This window comes from Pteropus medius, unplaced genomic scaffold, assembly GCF_902729225.1.
Source record: "Pteropus medius unplaced genomic scaffold, Ma_sr-lr_union100, whole genome shotgun sequence".
NCBI lineage: Eukaryota > Metazoa > Chordata > Mammalia > Chiroptera > Pteropodidae > Pteropus > Pteropus medius.
In genome coordinates, this window is record NW_024340692.1 from 15418759 (window position 1) to 15433662 (window position 14904).

The 14904-nt window shown below is 38.1% G+C and overlaps 1 protein-coding gene and 1 non-coding gene across 6 annotated transcripts in view; both read right to left on the reverse strand.

Moving 5' to 3' along the window:
• KANK1 (KN motif and ankyrin repeat domains 1) overlaps nucleotides 1-14904 on the reverse strand; it is a 177218-nt gene that overhangs the window by 132149 nt on the left and 30165 nt on the right. For 2 of the 5 annotated variants that reach the window (XM_039888177.1, XM_039888168.1), the window contains exon 3: nucleotides 9613-9785. The exons of the other annotated variants lie outside the window; for them this stretch is intronic. The gene's annotated coding sequence lies outside the window, so the exon portion shown is untranslated. The remainder of the gene's footprint in view (nucleotides 1-9612; nucleotides 9786-14904) is intronic. 5 annotated transcript variants of the gene reach the window in all.
• On the reverse strand, nucleotides 681-799 carry LOC120592416 (5S ribosomal RNA). The gene has a single exon (XR_005650119.1). It is a non-coding gene; the product is annotated as a 5S ribosomal RNA (ribosomal RNA).

Here is a 14904-nt window from a genome sequence, read left to right on the forward strand (position 1 = left end):
ACTGAACCAAACACCTGTTTTTTTCTGATATCCCCAACAATATTACTCAAACTCATTCTTCAATAGTAACTGATTTTAAAAAGAAATGAAGCAAGTTTAAGAAAGGCTTATCCTTGGGAAACCCATGCTGACTTCTTAAAATCACTGCCTCTTTCCTAGGTAATCACAAATAATCCCTTCTTCCCTCTATATATTCCATCTCAAGATTATTTCACACTACTTAGAAGACACTGAACTAGATTTATGAGTGACAAAACAATGAGTAAGACGGAAGCTTATCTTCTAGGAAAGAGATAATACACAGTCAGGTAACTCCAACACAAGGTAAAAATGTTTTAAGTTTTAGAAACAGGGAAGCACTGACCTGCAGGAAGGAACAGCTCTATCAGGTTGGATCATAGTATGTGTGACGACAGTAATGAAGGTCAAAACAGGGTACATGGTAGATAGCCACAAACATAAAGACTCCAATTTTGCCAAGGAATCACCTCAAAGCTTTCTGGGGCAGACATGGAAAATCTATCATTTTCTATTTCAGAAAATTAAAATGTTTTCAATTTCTGAGGAACACGTGCCTGTATTTTCAATCTTTTTTGGCCTTTCTCCTGTCCTCCAAGATTGTCAACAGAAGCCTACAAATTAGGAAATACTATGCCCTTATACTTTTTTTTTTTTTTTAACGCCTACAGCACCTGGTCTTCCTAGGTGGTCTCCCATCCAAGTACTAACCAGGCCCGATCCTGCTTAGCTTCTGAGATCAGATGGGATCGGGCGTGTTCAGGGTGGCATGGCCATAGATTATGCCCTTATACTTTTGACAGCATTTTCAAATGAATTAGCTCTGGCTAGACTTTTTAAGTATCCTAAAATATGATGAAATTGGGCCTGGACACTACAACTCAATTCAAATACTTACGTATTCAATCACCTCCCTTAACCTAGGCATCCACCCACTTTTACCTACATTTGTTTTGCCCTTTCCAATTAAAAATCATCATCTATGAGTTTTCTAAGCTTAGAAAAAATTAGAGAAATCACACAAGTGAATGAATGATAGTGTGGACTGTTGAATTAAAAACTTCAGTGCACAAAAAAATGAACTGGATGGCCACTGCAAAAATATTTGCAAGAAACTCTAAATGGCTACTACCTATGACTTTTAGAGAGTTTAGAATAAATCTATAAGATCATAAGTACAGGCTAGATAATTTATAAGAAGCTGACAGATCTTTGGAAAAAACATTCAATGCCAACAGGTTAGTTATCCAAAAAGGCTTGTTAGAAATACAGTAGTAGATCCTCATTATTCATGGATTCTGTATTTGTGAATTGGCCTACTCACTAAAATTCATCTGTAACTCCAAAATCAAATGATCATTCACGGATATGTGCAGAGTGGTGAAATATTTGATTCACTCTACACACGTGTTCCTAGCTGAAGTCAAACAAGGAAACACTGCCTTCTTGTTTCAGCTCCCATACTATAAAACGGGTATCCTTTTTGGTTTGCATTTTTGTACTTTTTGTTGGTAATTTTGTTGTTTAAAATGGCCCCTAACATAGTGCTGAAGTGCAGAGAAAACACCTGTTAGATAAGCTTCATTCAGGTGTGAGATATAGAGCTGTAGGCACTGAACTAGGTGTTAATGAATCAATACATATTGAACAAGACGTCTTTAAATAAAAACACACATAAAGAAGGCTATGTATTTGATCAGTTGGCTAAAATGTTACAAAGAGAGGCTCACAGGAACCTAAGCTTGTTTTGCTTTTTTTATCCAGAGGAGCAATGGTTCAAATATTCACTAATTCAGTGTTCATGCCACCTTATGGAACATAAACTACCTATCAGAAATAATGAGAATCGATTGCGTAACAAACAATGCAGGGGCAGGAAAGTTTCCTCTCAATTGTTCTATATTCCCCATACTTCCTACAATGGGCAGTTTTGCTAACTTTTATATTATAGTACACAACGACTCCAAGTCCTGTATCTCCTATTATACTACACAATAACTCCAAGTCCCGTATCTATCCTTTCCGGTTATTCTCCACCTTAAGGCCCTTTAAAACTTTCCCTCGGCCTTTTCAAAGGCGTTGGCCCATTCTAGACTGTGGCCTTCACTGCCTCCTCTCACAGCGCCTAACTGATCTCTGCACATTGGTTCTCCGACATTCTTATCATCTTTTGTACAGATTCCTTTACAAAACAGAGCTCTCAGTTTCTAAGTGGCCCCAGTGACTTCTTGGGCTGCTTTCCCCTGTTCTTCCCCATCCAAGGATTTATATCACTTTCATGAATAGTCATATATAGTAGAACGTGTGGCCACTGGATCACACCCACATTTTTGCCTAATTGTTTGAAACTCATTTTTCAGTAGCCACTTGCCAAAAATGTCCTACCTTCAACTTTAGGATAACAAGAACATTTTTCTCCATTGACACTTGAAGAGCCTTTAGAAATACCTGGTAGGGCCTTGAAACTCCATATTCATTTTTCCTTTCATTTTCTTAACTTTTTATTATGGAAAACTTCAAATACATACCAAAGTGGAGAGAATTCTATAATGAATCCAACGTACCCATCACTGAGCTTCAACAATTATCAACATTTGCCAGTCTTTTTCATGTATTCCCCTTCCCTCTCTTGTTTTACTTTTCCTGGAATATTTTAAAGCAAAACCAAGAGGATGTCTTTTTCACCCATATGAATGTCAATGTGCATTTATTAACAATAATTTCTTTTCATTGTTGAGAACTCAGTCTAAATTGAAATGTTTGTGATTGTCTGTCTCAAAAGTGTCGTTTTGCAGATGGTTTGTTCAAATAAGAATTCAAAAAAGGTCCCACACTGCCTGTCATTACCGGAGACCATATTTGACGCAATAGCAGTCTGGAACAAGAGAAGGGCTCATTCAACTAAAAGAATTAAATTGGAAGCCTAGACCTCAAAGGTGGGAAAATAAACAAAATGCAGAAAAGTCATGTAAACAAGACACCAGCTAAAGAGAAAGCACAAAAGGAGCTAAGAACTTAATTTCATCAGAATAATTAGATAATTGATTAAAATATCTTAATGGAATAGGGCATTAGATTTAAAAATCCCATTTTGGATTAGCGGAACATAAAAAAAAAATCAAAAACAGCTATTTAAAAGGAAAACCTTATTGTCACTCTAATTTCCCGAATCTTAGTTTCACAAGCACCTTTTTACACTGTGGCACCCTTGTAATTATACTATAAGTTTAAAATGATCTAGGGTATAAGTTTAAATTTTATTTCATCACAGAGACCAAAATTAAATAAGCCCAAAATGTATAAGGGACATGACACTGGGGCAACCAACTATCTCTTATTTCCTGGAGTTTTATCCAGATCACTCAACATATTCAGAATCCTTACTTTATTTTACTTAAAGAAAGAATTCATCAGGATGATAGCTAACATTACAGATTACTTATTAAGCCAGGCACTCTAAAACCACATAAGGTAGATAATACCTATTTATTTTACAGATGCAGAAACTGAGACTTCATGGTTAAATGATATTGTTAGGGTTACATCTAGTAATTGGCAACACTGGGACTCTAAAAACTAGCTGGCTAATTCCAGAGCCTAATATTCAACTCACACTCAATCACAGGAGAAGACAATTAAGAAACCAGGGTTCCTAAATGCTTCATTGGGAATCACTAAACTTACATTAAACTTCTCTCTCTATGCACATACATACATACATACATACATACATACACAGGAATTTTTTATGTAAGCAATACATGTTCATTAATTTAAAAATAAAAGAAAATTACACAAGGTAAGCCTAATGATAAATTCTAATATGTCTTAAGATTTTTTTGAGGTTCATCCTTAGAAGTGACTCCAAAATTCCCTTTCTCCTAAAATAAGATTTACTAAAATTCTCAGTTACAAGTTTTTGTTTCTTCCCTCAAACTAAATCAAAACAAAATCTAAAGAAAGAAGAAATAAGAATTCCAACTTAGCCCTCTATCAACTTTGCAGTAAGATTTTAATTAGAGTAGTATGATTAAAAAGTAGTTGTCTTTTGAATGTAGCTCTGAAAAAGTTTAATGATTAAATGACTAGTGATATTTTCTACAAACAAGTTAATGTTATTAAAAGATCATGGAGGGTTAAAAATTGTTTGTTTGTTTTTTTAAATAGAAAGGTTTTTAGCATTTTTATCACCACTAAAGGGAAATTTTAGCATTTCAAAGGAATTTTTTTCCTAATTATACTTTGAGAAATATATTTTCAAAAACGTTTATGCACACTTCGAACCTACAGATCTTAAGTCAAATATCTCATATTCTAGTACAAGTCTGGACACATCAAATCTGAAAGTATTTCTTGAGGCTAACTAAACTACCCTATGCGACTTGATCTCCAGCCAAGTAAAAATCTTAAACTTTTAGGTTATTGCAGCTAATTCTTAGTCACTGCAAGGAGAGCTGGAAACACATCAAAGCTTTTGGCACTGCAACATCCCAGAGCAGGACTTTTTTCTCCATAATACACACATTAGAATTACTATTTTGCCCAATTGGTTTCTGAATCCTGATTTATGTTTACTCATTTGACTCGTTTAATTTAGCAGTGTGGGCAACTGTCATACACCTAGCAGGGTGGAGGAATTTAATCACTGTAGAGTTAACGAGTGTATATCTGGCATGTCTCCATCATGTGCCATGATGCACATGGTGTGGGGAGGAGGAGTTGAGGCAGGTGAGATGACCCCACTGTTTTCCCAATAGTGGGGATGGCTCCATGGAGTCACTGTACCACTCTTGACCCTGGCGGATATTCTGCTTTGTGGATGTGGTCTGAAACTGGGAAGTGGCTTTCTCAGGGATTAGCTAGTATCCCATCTAATTTCATTAGCACTTAATACTGTCCCCATATTAGTGCTTTTCAAAAGTGTGGTCCCCAGACTAGCAGCAGCAGCATCATCTGGGAACTTGTCAAAAATGTAAATTCTCAGACAAATCCCAGACCTCTTGTATCAGCAAGTCTGGTGGTGGTGCCCCACCCAGCAATCTATATTTTCATAAAGCCTTCAGGAGATTTGGATGAACATTATGGTTTGAGAACCATAGGTATAAATAATATTTTTTAAGTGATCATTCATCGAGATTGCCATTACGTTTGGGCTTAATGTGCATTAAACCCATTGAGAGTACTTCATTGATCTTCCAATATTCCTACAAAAGTAAATTCAAATAGAAGGAAGCTTTGAATTTACCAAAAATTCGGGGTGAGTTGACTAATGTGAAAGTTAGCAATTAGCTTCTATTTTTCTTATTCCTCATACATAGTCTCTAGAACAAAACCCTTACAATAGTTTATAAGAAAATATTTCATTATAGTGCTCAAATTTACTCCTTCTCTCATGTTACACTAGTTCTCAGCATTTGAAGTGACTGTCAACAACTGCCTAAAACAAACTCGACCCTGAAAGCAGCACTGCACAGGACTGAAGAGCAAGGACTCTGAGAGGGCCTGAGTTCAAGTCTCAGCTCTGTCACTTCCCACCTTGGAAAACTTACTAATCCGCTTTAAGCCTCAGTTTTCCCAAATGTAAACTGAAAATTACAGTACTATCAACTCTAGAAGAAAACACAGGTGGCAAGCTCCTTGACAGTCTTAGCAATGATTTTTTGGATGTGACACAAAGCAAAGGCAACGAAAGCAAAAACAAACAAATGTGTTATTACAGTAGAACCTTCGGCATAGGGAAGTCATAAAAATCAAAGATGTGACAAGCATACTATATGATCTCGCAATTCCACTTCTGGATATTTATCTGAAGAAATTCAAAACACTAATTTGAAAAGATATATGCACCCCTATGTTCATTACAATAGCCATGATATGGAAGCAACCTAAGCATCCATCAACAGGCAAATAGATAAAGAAGATGTGGTATGTATATACAATGGAATATTACTCAGCCATAAAAAAGAACAAAATCTTACTATTTGTGACAATATATATGGACCTAGAAGATATTAGGCTAAGTGAAATAAGTCAGAGAAAGACAAACACCATATGATTTCGCTTATATGTGGAATTAAAAAAAAAAGACAAACAAAACAGAAACAAACTTATAGATACAGAGAACTGATGGTCACCTGATGGGAAGGTGGTTGGGGAGATAAGTGAAAAAGGTGAATGAGATTAAAGAAATACAAACTGGCAATTATAAAAACAGTCACAGCATGTAAAGTACAGTATAGGGAATACAGTCAATAATACTGTAATAACTATGTATGGTGTCAGATGGGGACTAGACTTATTGGAGTGATCACTTTGTAAGGTATATAAATGTCTAATCACTATGTTGTACACCTGAAACTAATATAATACTGTATCAGAAAATAACTGTAATCAGAAAATAAATTAGATTAAAAGAAAAGGCACACTGCCTGGCACAAAGCAGCCCTCAACCCACAATAGTAATTTTATCATTATTAGCTAACAAAACTATTCCATTTTAAATACTTTTGAACATACTTAAGTCTCTCAAAGTAAAGGTTGTAAACATCTGAAATCACCTTCTATAGAAAAGCACCTGATAAATGATTTTTAAAATAAAGGTGACAAAATTACAACTGCATTCATTCCTAACAAAGGTCCCCATGACTGAAAAAACAACGCATTCTATAATAAAAGCAGTGTACACAGCATCTAACCGCAAACGCTCTGATCAAGAGAAAGCATTTCAAAATATTTACTTTAAAGATCTCTAAACTGTTATGGGGGAAAAGCCAAGGCATAGTACAGACTTGCGCAGATTAGTCAAGAATGTGATTGGATGAATTAAAGAAATTATGTTTTGGCAAGGCTGAAGAAGAGGCAGGCAAAATTCCAAGTTTCTGCTGGTTCATTCAAATGAGTACTTCTCTTCCTTTTTGCAATTGATAATTTAACATACATTTTATGTTATAATTAAAAGACCAATAAGCCATATCGAAAGATATCTGTCAGTTAACAACTTTTTAAATATGCTCTGGGTTAACATGAACATCATTACCATATATTGTTTAACAAACGCTGAGGAGATGATGCCTTATCTTTCTACAGACCTGGGTCTGAGACCTGCTTGGCCATTTACCAGTAACAGACCTTTGGGCAAGTTCCTGAGCTTCCTAACTGATCTTCCTGCTTCTACTTCTGTCTTCCTGTTGTCCATTTTCCTACAGCAATCACAGGATGCTAATATGTTCTTCGAAGAGGCTAAAGCCCCGTTCCTATCTCAGGGCCTTTGCACATGCTATTCAACCACTCTTCCCCCAATCAGAGCATCTACTGCCAACGTTCGCCCAGCCAACTCTATTAGTCCCACCGGTAAACACACGTTTGGATCAGTTAGGTTTTCAGACATGCAATACTGTCAGATGAGAAGGTAAATTCTTTCAACATCTTTCTGGTTTCCAAAAGCAGAATGTGGTAAAAGCTGAAAAGAAAACTTTGCACTCTGAGTTTAAACAGACAGCTAACTTCAGATTTAAAATTTTGGGACTCATTCTTATAAAACCAAATAACCTAGTATACTTAATCTGGTATTAAATATCATCATGGGTAATGACTGTTCCTCTCATCTAGTCAATTTAGATTAAAGAGAGAAATAGGTAAATCTGTTTTTCTTTCTCTGTTCCCCACCCCCAACATGCTTTCATTCTCGCCTTATCTTTCTACTTTAATTGTAACTTGGGAAAAGCCCTGGTGAGGGGGGAAAGCTTCATGGTCTCATCACAATTTTGGTTACATACGTGGCAGTAACCATGAATTGCCATCCTCCTTCATGTCATGTTCTTCATGCATTGCCTTCAATTTCCAGTTTTGCTTTCTTTTTTGGCCCCTCACCTCTTTTCCAGCTTTCCCTTACTGTCTCCCACTCAGCTTCTCTCAAGATGCGAGATACCACGACATGGCAAAAAGAGGGCTGAATTAAAATTCAAGACTCCTGGAGCTACATTCTCTTAGAGAAACCTCTAAACATATGGCAGAAAATGATCAGGGAGGCCTTAAATCATAAGGCCTTACATTTTCAGATCAAAATAAAATTATCAGGGAGAAGAGGAAGCAGAGTTGAAGAAAGTCAAAAGATAGATAGTTTGGTTAAAGAATGGAAAAAGAAATTGGATGAAATGAAATGAAATGTTTGACTGCTGGGCCTTTCTCTATAATTAAGCCCCTACTTCTCACAATCCCAGAGACCTAGAATTGAGAGTGTGAGTATTTTCTCAGGCTTACAGCTACTGCCTCCCACTTCTGAAAGAATTTAATCTGTCAAAGGAGTCCAGGTTACTTTCTGACAATGGCGTTTTATGAAGATCACCTATCTGTTCTTGCTACTCAGCCCCAAAATATACATTGTTAAAGATCTGTAGTCAGCCTTATGAGTGGCTGTGGGAGGAACAGGTAGCTAGCACCACGTTATTGAAAAGTGTGTTTTTGATACTAAACACCCTAATGGTGAGCATAAAACCCATTTAAAGATTGAAACTTCTCTTTAGAATCACCAATATCTAAAAAGATACTAAAAATTGTGACCTCAGGGGGAAGCACAGATTGTCTGCTTATTTATTCCACCTGCAATGTGTCTGGTTTTCTGGTTTTTTTTAATAAGAACTCATTATTCTGAATATCTGCATCCAATCCAGTGTTATTGCAGATGTGCCCAAATGAAAAAGCAAGTCCTCTCTCTGAAAGGCCTCAGTTACATGGAGAAAAAAGACCAAAGCCAGCAAGGTAGTTTTCCCTTGGGAACTTTCTGACCTAGGACTGTGTGTGTGCAATCCTCTAATCCCAAATAAGGATCATTTTGCCCCCTAGAAGGTATCAGGAGATGAAAGCAGTCCCAGGATGAATCCTGCTCACTTCCTCCAGACAGACAATAGGCAGCCACCTGCTTGGGGATTTAGTCATCAGCTTCCGAGTTCCTATGTCATGGAGTCACTGCCATTTGTACCCCAGAGGACAAGGAGGAGAAAGAAACAAAGGAGCCAGGTGGCTAGGGCACAGAGTGAGGTGGCTTATCTCCCACCCACCACAAAGCAGCAAGGGGCTAGTGGAAGTCAGGTTCATAAGGCCTTAAATTTTCACATCAAAACAAAAATATAAACTACATCAAAAAAGAAAAAAAGATTTATGTTTTTTAAACTTACATTCTCACTACTTGGTTCAGAGGCTTAGAGAAGGAATATTAAAAAAAAATGGCCATTTACCTCTCCGTCTCAAGCTGTGTGCTGAGACAGCTGTCTGAACTAGAATAGTGAGCCGGAATTGGAAAAGGAAGGAAAAACAGTCTTTTCTAAGGGCTGCCTAGTCTTTTATCTAAAGAAACAAAAACTGCTAAACATGAACAGAGTCTGCCTTGAAACACCGTACATGGAGCTTTCCTCTATCAGTTTAGTTCTTTTCTGCTATGAATAACTCCTAGGCATTTTCTTCACTGATAAACTGAAGAAACTTAAAATAAACTAAATCGGCCATAGAAGGAAGCAGAATCACTGTACACTAATTAAAGCACTCTTTTCTCACAGGGCTGAGTGGGGAGTTAGGGAAGCAAGTGGCCTGCAGTCACACCTACTACAGGAACGTAGGGGACAGATCTTGCAGAAGGGTTTTGATGAGACATTCTCCACTCCCTCTAGAAGGCTTTGGAATAAGAGGCTTGGGAGACGAACCATCAAATGAGAGAGGAAACCAGAGAGCAGAAGAGCTGAAAATTCACAAGTGCTTCCTTCCCTTCCATTTTCCTGTGGATTAAGGAAGAAAAGAAAACCAAAGAAACTTCTTTGGAATTCCTGATGGAATTAAAGTGAAAATACTAATTTTACGTGCTCTCATCTGTAATTTCATGAAATGCATAGTTCTTTAACCAGACTATTAAATTCTTGCCATTTATATATTTACACTTAACTTCCCCCTCTATTTTACTTTTATTCCATAAATATAACATGGTCATGTTTTAAAATCTTGATCAGAAAAAAATTTTTTAATTCAATTACTTTAATTCCAAAAGAAACTTTACCACTGTTAACATTTCGGTATAACTTTTTTTTTTCCCCCTATGGGAACGCAGACATCAAAGTACATGGTGAGTTAGTTGGGGGGAGATGTTTGCTTATAAAAATTTTCTCATACTGCATCTATTGCATTTTTTTTCACCTACATGATGACTGTTTGTTCAAATAAATATAAATTTGTTTGCAGTCTCTTTTTAAACATTCTTGGCAAATATCACTGCTATTTATTCTTAAAATAGTCCCAGAAAGCAAGCAGGAGCATCTACATGGTCTAATGAGGGTTTAATAGCACAGGAAGAACCAAGTTCACCTGCAGCAATCACAAAATCAGGAACCCTCCACAGATCACTGACAAACTTTTAGAAAGCTCTCCTCGGTTAATAAGTAAAATAACACTAAAAAAGGAGTTTGGACCCTTTCCTACATAATTTTCTGGTTACCTAAAGTGAGAAAAAATCTTTAATAATCATTTTCACTGAGGGCTTGCAATGTGGTTTAGAATGACTATTGACATTATGAAGGTATAAGGATTATCTTATTTCTCCTTAATTTTTTATCTATAAAAATATTCTTTCCTCAAGAAATTATCATAAAGAATTTTTAGTACATATAATAAAGGAAATGGTTAACCCAAAAGACAAATGAAAAATCGTTTTCTTAACTATAGATAACCATATGCTACAGTAGGTATGAAGAAAGATTATGAATTTCATACTATGGTACACTTTAAAAACAGGATAAATGTTTATCAATATTTCTCACAGTCCTGACTAGGGAAAATTTTTTAAATGTAGGATGATTTCAAGCTCTTTCTTAACTATAAGATCAAAGACTTTGCCAAAATGGAAATAAGATTTTACATCAACATTTTTAGCCTACGACTTCCTGTTTCCTGCCCACCACCATTTTCCCCTTTCATAACATGGGCTAGTCCATTACAGAAATTTAAAAGCTACAGTATGATTCACTATTTTGTGGGGTTGTAGTCTGAGTTAAGCTGTACAGATATACAAAAAGCACAGTTGTACCATCTGTATAATGGTATTCACTGTGCAGGAACAGAATTCTTATCATTGGCCATTGCCTTTTTAAACTATATTAGAGACAATTTAATAAAAAAGGGTCTAAAATACATCTCTATATACAGTAATTTTTTCAGAAAGAACGTGCCCACAATCGAAGCATATCTCACATTCAATCCAGCCAGCAGCTCATTTAATCCATCTCTGCTACCACCTTTTTAAAATTAAGACTTCCTGTTCTTAACCCACATTCTCATTGCCTTGAACGCACTCTGCCAAAACTTAATATTCAGCTTGTTTTTATTCTTTCAAAGGGTTTAGATTTATCCACTGTTGCAAGGTAAAATATTCCTGAAACAGAAAAGGCAGCTTTGCCCTTCAAACTTACCTAGGACTCTCCAAGGCCGTTCTGAGAATTGAAGTGCTTTTCCATTGATAACACGTTACAGTAAATTTTCTTGTTCATTAGACCCAGGACACTGACAGCCTCACATTAGAGGGCTCACGAAATTTAGCCAGCAACCTTTTGCACCATGCAAAACACAGAGTACCAGATGAGCAGCCAGCATGTCTGACGGACTCTCATGCTGCAATTCGAGAAGGCTGAAAAAGGACACCAAGAAAGGGAGCTGCTAATTAATCCTCCTCTTTCTCATCAGCCCCCAAATGTTCCATACAACTGATCTAGAAACACAGGTTTGACATTGTGAGATAATGACTTGATTTGTTCCAAAAATGCTGGGAGAGCCGCTGCAACCCTATGTGGTGAGAACCATTTGTACTCCTTTCTTTCCAAAGCCAGAAACAAGACTTGCATCCAAAGACAAGGAATATTTCCTATCTTTTTTCCAAGCCTGACAGTCAAGGGGCTGACTGACCGTGCATTAGAGCTTTTATCAACCTGACACTGAATTATGGACTACTTTAGATTAGCTAAAGCGACATCGATCTCTCGGTTGCCAAAACAGAATTTTCTGACCAATGGTATTAAAATACAGATGTCATACAAAGAGCCTAGAAACAGAAATTAGGACTCAGTTTACCCTGCATTACAGTATTTATTCAGGGTAGTGAAAATAGCTACAATAAACAGCTTAAGAGCTACAGCTGAGGAATAAGAATTATTTGGTAGAGAGGTGAGAAGACAGGATGAAAAATGGCACAAATGAGATTTAGCAAAGTACATAAGGGCTCTGTTTTCAGGTCCATCTTCAGTTAACACCCTCCCATACCCTCCTCTTCACAGACCAAGATCTTGAAAGGTTCATCTACATACACCAAGGTTTCTCAGCCTTTGCACTATGAGCTCTTGGGGCTGGACAATTCTTTGACTGTCCTGTGTGTTTCTAGGGTGTTCGGCAGCATCCCTGGCCTCTGACCACTAGAGGAGAGACAGCACCCTCCCAATCTGGCTCAGTTGCAATCACCGAAACATCTCCAGACATAGCCAAACATCTCCAGACAAACATCCCCTGTGGAGCAAAACTGTCCCGGATTGAGAACCACTGATTTACCTTAAGCGACCATGCATGGAGGGTGCAGTCTGCACACTAAACAGCAGCACCAGCTAAGGTGGCATGTGGGAGCTGAAGTCTGATCCATGGTCCATGCACCAAGTCATATACCCAGGGACTGTGCCCGCCTAGAGGGGGCACATCTTTTCCTAATGCCCTTAAAGGGCCACACAAGCAAGCAGAAGCACTGCATCTACACATGCTGTTGCTGCTTCTGCACATCCCATCCATTCCTCCACCTTCTGCTCAGGATTCGGCAGCCATTAAGTCCCTGGACTGGTCTTGCTGCCAAATCCAGACATCCTACTCAATTCTCACAACTCCGTAGGGCTGGACATTGGTAAATGTCCCCTCCTTGAAATGTGGATTTCCTCCGACCTCTCTGGCCAGCCATCCTCAGTCTCCCTTGCAGGATACTCTTCAGGGGTGGGCCCTAAGCCCTCTTCTCCCACTCTCCGCCCCCACCCCAACCTGGTGGTCTTATTACCTCACAGCTGCAATGACCACCTATAAGGGGGAGACTCACAGAACCCAACTCACTGTGCTTTTCCCTCTCTTTTCTAAACTTTAAATGCACATTTTCAATTGACATTTCCCTTTTGACAATTTCGCAGAGCCTAGAACTCAATCTGTCCAAAACTGAGCTTAACTTCCCTGTGCCTGCCTCTCCCAAACCTCCTAGGCTTCCTCTCACTGAGTAACAAGCAACTGGGCCTCCCAGAAACCTGGGTACTGCACTTGGCTCTTCCCTCTCCCCATTCAGTCAGCTCACAGAGATCTCATCACCCTTCTCTAGTCCCGTGGCCCCTGACCTAGCCCAGGCTATAATTTCCCTTACCTGGGCAATATTGCAGGAACCTCAGTCCTCAGGCCATCCTCACATCCCCAAGCTGGGGGGAATTTTCCAACCTGCACTTCTGATTACACTCCTAGCTTAAAACTCTTCGATGATTTCCCACGATCTCTGAGATAATGTTTAAAATTTCTGAACACGGTTCACCCTCCCCTTTATGACCATCACACATAAAACTTGCTCTGGTTCCGAACACAGGATGCTCTCCCCTCTGTGTGTGGAACAGCTTTTTCTCTAATTTGCCACTTCACCAGGCTAACTCCATCTCACTCAACAGGTTTCGGCTTAAACTTCTCTGACCACCACCTCCTACTTATGTTCCCAGTATTATGTGCCCATAATACTTCCCCTTCAGAGCACCTGCTCTGCTGATTTGTCAGATTGCCCAACTAAACATGCTATATATCTCCTCTTCACCACCCATCAGGTCAACCTCGTTTACTTGCATACAGTGTTGGTTGGTCCCTCTAATTAACTGCTAATCTCAAATTTGTCTAGTTCATCATCAATAGCAAATACAAGTACTGAGATTATAGAATGTCCCCCCAAAGAGATTACAGAATGCTCTTCTGCACCAGCTATATATAGTGATATCAAAATATATAAATGACATGGAACAAGCTTCCAAGAACACCAAGGAGGGGAAATAACATAACATGAAATATTATACTTACTAAGCAATGTCTACAAATGCAAATTAGTAAAGGCAGCTTGAGAAGATAGGTAGTTCAGGGATGTAAAACTGAGAAATTATCAGGATAAAGTAGGGACAATCTGCAGCTTCCTTCAAGAGAAGAATCTGGACTCAGATTTTAAAAGTGGCAAGGGGAAACTGACAGGCACAGAAATTAACCAGAGAAATGTCAAATTTTACAATGACCACTATGTTTTAATAAGTTGGATTTATCACGTTTTTTCAAGTGAAAACCCTGTAAACTGTCTCCTGCCAGTTTTCCAGTGGCACTGACAGTGTGATGTGGAACGTTCCTCTTCAGTGGCAAGAACTACAAGTCATAGAGATCTGAGCTGACTCTCCCTCCCTCAAAGGACAAGCAGCAGTGAGTCCAAAGATATGAGTCCAAGGCTCAAGGTTTTTCGAACATCAGTTTTTGCAAAAGATACAACTGGACAGAAATACTAAGCAACAGGTTGGGTGAAAACTTAACTTCTTATCTCTCATTGCACTTTTGTACATGATATTTAAAAAACTGGAAAAATTTCAACCAGTAACCTTTATAGGTATCATTTATGAAGAACTTACTGTGCCAGATGTCTTACAAACATGCCTTCATTGCGATTCTTATAGTCATCCTCTGAGGGGAGTATTACGAAGTCCATTTTATAAATGAGACAACCAAAGCTCTGACACAGAGACAGAATTCTAACCAATCTGACTTCTAACCTTATGTTCTAGGTTGACTCTCAAACAAGTAACTGGCCAAGAAATTGCTCTTGCCAAA